General features: G+C 35.2%; 1 pseudogene; it reads left to right on the top strand.

The window, feature by feature from the left end:
* The first annotated feature begins 1,185 nt into the window (after window positions 1-1,185).
* Window positions 1,186-4,201, top strand: LOC121476890 (annotated as a pseudogene).
* The last annotated feature ends 4,866 nt before the right edge of the window (window positions 4,202-9,067 follow it).

The following is a 9,067-nucleotide window of genomic DNA, read 5'->3' as shown; positions in this document are numbered from 1 at the left end:
ATATTTTACCTCCATGAGAAATATTTATTTCTGTATGCTTCCGTTGCTTATTATTTAACAAAAACATCACATTGCATTTGATAGTTTATGTATCTTCTTTAGAATAAGACACTTTTATTTGTAAAGGAGTAAAAAAATATTTTACCATCACCAATGGGCATGGATGAGCACATGGGTGTGTGTACACATCACACACGAGCACACATGCACACACACACACACACACCACAGAAACCTTATATTAGAAAATGCTCCACACCCTTCATCTCTATGTTGGTCTCTATAATATTGATAACAGTAAGTTTTTAGAGGCAAGAAGAAGAGATTTCCCAAATGAAACTTTCTTTGAGAAATCAGTGGATTCTGAGAGGTTTCAGTACTTGAATACTTGTAAACTAATATTCATTGGGGAATCTGAAGTGGCAAAAAAGGAAAGCCATTCAAATTTCTATCTCTCTTTAAAAGGAATATTGTGGACTGAAGATAAAATCTGGAGCTATATGCTTAATCAAATGAAGAGTAAAATATCAATATTCTAAAAATGTCAGAAAGGAAACCAGTAATAATATTATGTATTACAAAATATATATTATTAAAAAGATGAAGAAATATCAAAGAAATAATGATGATATTTGAGCCATATTTTCATACTTCCCATTTTGAAATTTCTGCAGCTCTTTCCAGCTATGTAAAATTGCCAGTGATATGAAAGGTGGTCATTTAGTTAAAAATCAAGTATTCATCAAAGCTTTCATACCGTAGCTGGGAGTGGGGGGAAGGTGATGAAATGATTTTTCTAAATATTTTCCCAAGTAGTTTCCAGAAATAATAACAGGAACTGCAGCATTTTAACTTTGTTACTTAGAAAACAAAAGCAAGCTTCCTATTTGGAGTTGAATAAAACAATTGTGTCTTTTTTCACCTGTACCAGCAATCCAGATCCAACTTTCTGACATCTTTATTCTATTCACTTAAACATCATTCTCACTGCCACAATATTTCCAAACTATGGGGTTATCTTTTTCTTGTCTCCTATATTGAATTAGGACTTGGCTGTATTTCAAAGCATTCAGCACAGTGCTTGACACACATTAAGCTCTCACTGTATATTTGTTGACTGACTAAACAGAATTCTGTAAATAATATATCTGTTCCAACTCTGACATCTGTCCTGTCTTTTTCTTCCCCAATATCCCTGGTTATGGAGGCTTTGGTAACTATGATGGCTATAATAATTATGGCTATGGAAATGATAGCTTTGATGACAGATTGAAAGATGGAATCGGTAAAACATGGCTAGGTGGACCTGGTGATGCAAGTTCAGGTTTTTTTGGTGGTCATTTTGTATACATGAGAGGATTACCTTTTAATGTAACTGAAAATGCCATTGCTAAGTCCAATACTAACCGATATTGATACTGGAGCTGGTGGCAGAGCAATAGAAGCAGATGTAGAGTCTGACATGACGATGCAGTAGCTACCATGTCTAAAGATAAGAATAGCAGACAACACCAATACATTAAGCTCTTCTTGAATTCTAGTGTAGAATGAGGTTCTGGAATGGGACACTTACAGCAGAGATGGAATGGGTAGTCAGAGAGATTATGGATCTGTTGCAAGAATGGGAATGGGGAAGAATTACAGCAAAGGCTATAATACTTCTGATGGTTTGTGTGGTTATGGCCATGGTGGGCAGGCAGTGGAAGTTACTCTGGGCAAGGTGGCAGGAGCGGAGGTGGATGGTGTGGGATGTACTACAACATAATAACCACCAACATACAAAGTCCTGTGAACAGTCTCTGGTCTACTAGGCTTTCTTACAGATTTAGTTTCTTTTGTATTTTAAGAACTGTATAGGGGATCACTGGGTGGCTCAGCAGTTGAGCGGCTGCCTTCAGCCCAGGGTGTGATCCTGGAGTCCTGGGATCGAGACCCACATCGAGCTCCATGCATGGAGCTTGCTTTTCCTTCTGCCTGTGTCTCTGCCTTTCTCTCTCTCAGTGTCTCTCATGAATAAATAAAATCTTTTTTAAAAATAAATAAATAAATAAATAAATAAATAAATAAATAAATAAATAAACTGTATAATAACTGAAGGAATGTGTTTTCAAAATATGGGATCCCTGGGTGGCGCAGCGGTTTGGCGCCTGCCTTTGGCCCAGGGCGCGATCCTGGAGACCCGGGATCGAATCCCACGTCGGGCTCCCGGTGCATGGAGCCTGCTTCTCCCTCCGCCTGTGTCTCTGCCTCTCTCTCTCTCTCTCTGTGACTATCATAAATAAATAAAAAATTAAAAAAAAAAACCAAAATATTTGTTAAAGCAACAGATTATGATGGAGAAATCTCTTTTCTATAGGTTTTATCTGTTGCATACTTTGACTTAATGACTTTTTATACTAAAAAATTATAAACCCCTCATCACTTCTAAACTGAGCTACTGTAAAACCACTCAAGACTATATGCTTTAATATTTATTGATTTCCTACTATGTGTCCTATAGTGAGATGAGCCTATATATAGATTGTTACTCTTCTAAAGGGTAGATATCAATAATCCTAATAGTATGAAAAAGAATTAATAAATCTTCTCTAAATACAACATTAAATTGTCTTTGCATTTATGGGCCTATAGAATAATTTCTTATTCTATATCTCCAGCCTTAGTACCTGCACTTCTTATAAAACATATTTACAATTATCCTGCAGCTGAAATAATTGCTTATCATTCCCCAAACAAGTCTCAGTAAGATACCTGCTTTCAAAAATCAATTTTACTTAAATAGGGGGGGTGATGAAAACTAATACTTCCATATTATTACAACTTTAGATTTTTTTTTTAAATTTTAGAGAGAGATTGTGTGAGCAGGAGGAGGGGCAGAGGGAGGGAGGGAGAGAGAATCCCAAGCTGACTCGCTGCTGAGTATGGAGCCTGATGTAGGGGCTTGGTCTCATAACCCTGAGAAATGAAGAGTTGGACACTTTACTGACTGAGTCACTGAGCTACCCATACAGCATACTTTAATATATTATTACAGTATGGTACAAAATACAAATATATAATGCAAAATTATGTGTATTTTTGAACTACATGAGAGACTTCAAATAAATCTCCAGCTTCAGTTGTCATTTCCCAGATAGTTGAAGAAGGGCAGTGAGATGGTTAATTGTTCACAAGACCTCTGCTTTCAGACAGATGAAGTTGTGTGTTCCAGTTGCAGAATATGTGGTGTCCCAGTTGTACCACTTCATAGCCGTGCAATTGCATTTATGTTTACATAGCTATATCTGCAGTGCTTAGAATAATTTCTCACAGTGTTTCATAAGTATTAGCTGAATGAATGAATGATTGAATATATCAATGGAAAATGATTATTTATTTAATTAGTATCAGTCTCTTTCTAGAATATGAGCTTTTTAAATGTGAGTTGAGTTTTCTGTAATGATCATCGTTTGATTGCTTTTCTAATATTCAGCTGAAATTTGACCTGTGAGGTACCATATGTATGAAAACAAAATGTATTCACATGCACACACTTACAGAGAATTACCTAAATCTTTGTCTTTGTCCTGTTCGTTTCTGGTTTTAGGACATTTCCTTAAGAATGTTTGTTTAAATGTTGCAAGTTATCTTACCCATATATATGGTTTATCATGCCACTGACACAATTACCACCCAAGTAGGAAGCCTACTATATATTCATATTGATACCATAATTCCCTGAAAAATAGATATTCCCTGATGTTGATTGACTCAAGAACAAATGCATTCATAGCCAGGTTGAATTCATCTAGAAGAATTTTCACACATTTAACATTTAATGAAATTATGACATACATTAAATCTTGATGAAATATATGCTTTCAATCTTCTCACAAGAGCACATGTAATAGAAGAAAAATTGTAATTAGAATCAGAAAACTTTGATCTAGGTCTGGATCTACTACTATAAGCTGTGTGTCCATGTATGAATCAGTAAAATTCTCTCATTCAGCTTTTACATTTGAACTTGCAGGATAGAATATATTTGTATTGTTGTGAGGAACAAATGAGATCATGTGTGGCAAAATGCTTTGTGAATTATAAAAGCACAATATACATATGTTTTTCTGTTAGTTGGTGGTTCCTAGCCAGGCATACTCCAGAGAGTTTGACCAGTTGTTCTGGAATATTTGATAAACCAAACATCAAACAAAAGCTGTAAATCTAAAATGGGCCCCTTTACACATCTGTACATTTCTTCTTTCTAACTACTGCCATATTTGCTAATGTAGCAATGGGAGCAGTCTCCCTTTGTCATCAATTCCCAAATTTTTCATTCCGAATAGAAAAGAGAAATTTTCTCCCAAGGTGCTCCACAACTCCTTTCTAGATACACCTACTTGGTAGGGCAGCCCAGGTGGCTCAGTGGTTTAGATACACCTACTTGGTGCCCCCTAGATTAGTTAGTATAGATTCATGCTAACAATGAACTAATCACATGCTCATACAGTCTCTTTTTTGCAAATTATCAATCTATATTTTGCTGCTATTCTATGTTCATGGCTGATACCATGAGTAAAATGGTAGTACCAAATTGTTTTCAACATTTTCAAGATATAACTGCTTTAAAACAAAAGATATTGGGGTACCTGAGTGACTCAGTTGGTTAAGCGTCTCCCTTTGGCTTGGGTCACGATTCCAGGGTCCTGGGATTGAGACCCACATGGGGCTCCCTGCTCAGGGGGATCCTGCTTCTCCCTCTCCCTCTGCTGCTCTCCCTGCTTGTTCTTTCTCTCTTTCTCTCTCGGTCAAATTAATAAAATCCTAAAAAAAAAAAAAAAAAAAAAAAAAAAAAAAGAAATTTACTATGTGATGATGGCAGACACTTAAGTTGCTTATTGCTTTGCTCACAAGAGTAATGCATATATGTTAGAAAATATTAACAATCTTTGAAAATTAGGGACTTAGACGGCAAGGCTCTACTTCCAAAAAGAGCTTTGAAGTTGTTCTGAGTTTTCTGTAGTTTTAAGTGTTTCATAATTGATTCTGATGGCTCAGTGTCAAATATGGATTGTGTGTATGTATTATCTGAGAACCATGATCATATATGGAACATATTATTTCAAAGCTTATTATTACAAATGTACTTTCATAGAGATTTTTTCCCCTTAGACATATATGAATATGGAATATGCAACCTGATACCAAGAGGATAAAACTTTTTAAATCTGTGAAAGTACAGATGATTTGGAACTTAAAAAAAAAGATACACTCAAATTTTACTTCATGAAACTACAGTAACTTTATTTAGATGTCTCAATAATATATTTAAGTGACCACATGCCCTTTAACAAGCAGTTTGGATTGAGGTAGTGGAAGACACTAAAATATTTCAAACAATATTATATTTCTCAGATACCAACCATTAATGGGTACTTGAATATTTTACATATGCTATTTTAACTATCTTAGAGAATAAAATTCAATTTAGAACATTAAAACTCTCTCTCCCTACTAAATAAACCATAGGTGTCCCCTACACTTCTGACACTAATGTAATTATTATTAGCTTGCAATTCTTATCTGAGACAGTTATATAGATAAAGTAAGCCCTAAGTAACATTAAATCGGCCAATTTGACATTCTTCTCAGTAATGACCCTTATATGGCTGTTTTGCTGTAGAATGCGGGTATGATTAAGTAATAGCAGGTGGGTCTTTACTGACATTAGCTATTTACAAGTCACTTATTCTTACTTTATCTGAGCTCGTTAGGTCATACATAATGAACATTTATTAAACTTTTTGAAAATTCTAAGGATCATCTATCTATCTATAGATACAAAATGAATATTTGTGGACTCCATCCCAGCACATAAAATACTTTACAATGAGGGTAGTTCACAAAATTGAAGTCTTATATAACAAAAAACATATAACTCTGTTTCATTCAGAGACTTTTTTCATAAACTGTCCTTTGAAAATTAAAGTTTTATCCATTGACAGAGTGTTTTTTTTTTAAGAAATTATTTCCTCATTATCTAAAGGAACATTTCCCACACTCATTGGCCAAAAACCTTAACATGATACTTTTCTTATTCACTTGCAATCAGATTCCTCGTTGTTCTTTATATGTAGAAAGGAGATATTAATAATCTCTTCCTGGTTATTTTATAATATTATTGTAATAAAATAAAATAATAAAGGCATATGAAAATACCTTGGAAACAAAAAAAGTTTCTACTATAAATTGGAAGATTAGAAGATTTCTATTGTAGAACTTCAAGCAATCACCTGGGAACGGGATTAGCAATAAAAAAAAAAAAAAGCTTCACTTTAATGGATATTGTTAGTGAATTCCCTTTTAACTTGGAGGTCTTGAGGTTGGAATGTAATTTCCCTGCTTAGTGAGCCACACTGCAGACACAGAGGTTTCTGTTCTCATATAATACATGTATGCCTGAGGTGAAGAGAAATGTCACACAGCATCCAGAGGAGAAAAACAGATTTGAACACTGAAAAGCACACCCAGCTTGGTGGAAAAGCTTCTGCAAAACTCCTTATTCAGATTACTTTAGAAACTAATTCCCATGAAAACTCAGGCATCTGTACCTAAGTACATATTCTATGTGTCCAGTGGTCTGGGGCATAAATTATTTTCCCCCTGTATTAGTCAACTTGTGTAGCAATAATTCTATATAAAATCTGTTCTAAAATCCTAATGACTTACAACACATGCATTTGTTTTTCTTGTGCATAGACATGTGAAGTGAGTACAGTGTCTGTTTCAGGCTGTAGTTCAAGCTCAGACCAGCTCTGCATTTTTTCATTTCAGGACCAAAGCTGAAGAAGTAGTCACTATTTAGGGTATATTTATTTCTTATGGTGCAGAACAGGATAGCTAGAATGCATGTCAAACCAGGCACATCCATACTAGCACATTTAAAGCCAGCTCAGCTTCCATTGAACAAAGCAAGTTATATGGCCACGACCAAAGTCAATGAGGCTGGGAATTATACTTTTCCTGCTGTAAAGTATGGCAAGAGTGAAGGTAAAGAGAATTTTTTTTTAAATGAGAGAAAGAAAGAGCATGCATGCACACATCTTGGGATGGAGGGGGCAGCGGCAGAGGAAGAGGAGGAGAGAGAATCTTAAGCTGGCTCCACCCCCAGCACGAAGCTATGGAGGGGCATGATCTCATGACCCTGAGATCATGACCTGAGCCAAAATCCAGAGTGATTGTCTGACTCTGAGTCACCTAGGTGACCCAAGAGAGAACTCTAAATAAATAATACATCTGCTATGCCCTCACAGGTGAAAGACAAGTTAGTGGATTTGTGTACCCCTTACAACAAAGAAAAAGTCAAACCTGTTGTAAAACTTCCAGGATTTAAGAGGCAACATAAGTTACATTTGATGGTGAGTTTTTAAAAAAAAATTAGTAAGCAATCTGAAATGGTCATCTTTCAGGGGAGTCATTGGTGGAAGATGAGTCTCCACTGGTCTTTTGAATTTCTTTATATTGTGCAAGCAAGGTACTGACTGCCCTTTGTCCAGGATTTTATTTTAAAGAATTTTTGTACAACAAACAATATTGGAAGATAGAAATAATGTCTCCCTCTTACATAAATCTCATAATAACATAATATCCTTCTTATTATTTATTACTTTTCAGGATTATACATGTAAATAAAGCTTGTTAATTATGTTGTTCAAATTATCTATACCCTTACAGATTTTTTTGTCTGCATAATCCACTGAGAGAGGTATATTAAAATCATCCATTTGGATGGTATATTTGTCTACTTTTCCTTGTGATTACATCTCTTCTTGTGCTATGTATTTTAAGGATATGTCACTAGGTACACAAAAGTTAAGAATTGTAATATATTCCTGTTGAAATAAATGTTTGATATTATTTAGACTTTCTTTAGCTGTAATAAAGATCTTTATTTTTTTTAAGATTTTATTTATTGATTTGAGAGAGAGAGAGAACAAGCAGTGGGGCAGAGGGAGGAGCAGATTTCCCACTGAGCAGGGAGCCAGATGCAGGGCTCAATCTCAGAACCCTGGGATCATGATCTGAGCAGAAGGCAGACACTTAACCGACTGAGCCACCCAGGAGCCCCACGATCTCTATATTATTCTTTTCTTCTTCTTTTTCTTGATAGTACTACATCTGAATTTCTGCAGCATCTGTTCACAAATTTACTTGTATGGTTCTAAATTTCCTGTTGTTGTAAAGTGGCATAATAGTCCCCCATTACCTATGGGGACTATATTCCAAGACCCGCAGTGGGTGCCTGAAATCAAATATAGTACTGAACTATGTATGCTATGTTTTTCCTACATATATATACCTATGATAAAGTTTAATTTATAAATTAAGCACAGTAAGAGATAAATAGCAATAACTAATAATAGAATAAGTATAATATACTGTAACAAAAGTCATATGAATGTGGTAAATCTCTCTCAAAATATCTTATTGTACTGCATGCACCCTTCTCTTCTTGAAATGATGGAGATGATAAAATGCCTACATGTCATATGAGACAAAGTGAGGGGAATGATGAAAGCACTGTGATGTAGCATTAGGCTACTATTGACCTTCTGTCCATACAACAGAGGAATCATCAACTTCCAGACCATAGTTGATCATGAGTAACTGAAGCTGTTAAGGGAAACCATAGGTAAGGATGAACTCTGTTTAAACAAATACTGCAGATGCTCACAAAACATCAGGCAAATACTTATTTCCTGGCTGAGTCATGACAGTGACAATGCATTCCAGAATCCTGAAGTCATGATGGTAGTTTTTGATTCCCCAGATTCCATAGGTGATAGAGCTTGTAGCTCTCTTGGGAGGTCAGTTCAAAGCTGTCTTGTTCTGGCAGTCATTCCTGGATTCTATACTACATCAACCAACAGTTTTAAACAATTAAACAATTGTTTAATTAATTGTTTAAACAAATTAAACAATTCCGTCTATCAAAGATTTTTCTTGTAAAACTATCTAGAGTAGATTCCATCTGTCATTGAAACTCACACAAATTGCAACTGATGTTATCAATTCTAGTGATTGGAAC

This window comes from Vulpes lagopus, chromosome 16 (genome assembly GCF_018345385.1).
Source record: "Vulpes lagopus strain Blue_001 chromosome 16, ASM1834538v1, whole genome shotgun sequence".
Taxonomy (NCBI): domain Eukaryota; kingdom Metazoa; phylum Chordata; class Mammalia; order Carnivora; family Canidae; genus Vulpes; species Vulpes lagopus.
The sequence above is the reverse complement of the archived record's forward strand: the minus strand, read 5'-3'. Positions and strand labels throughout refer to the sequence as shown.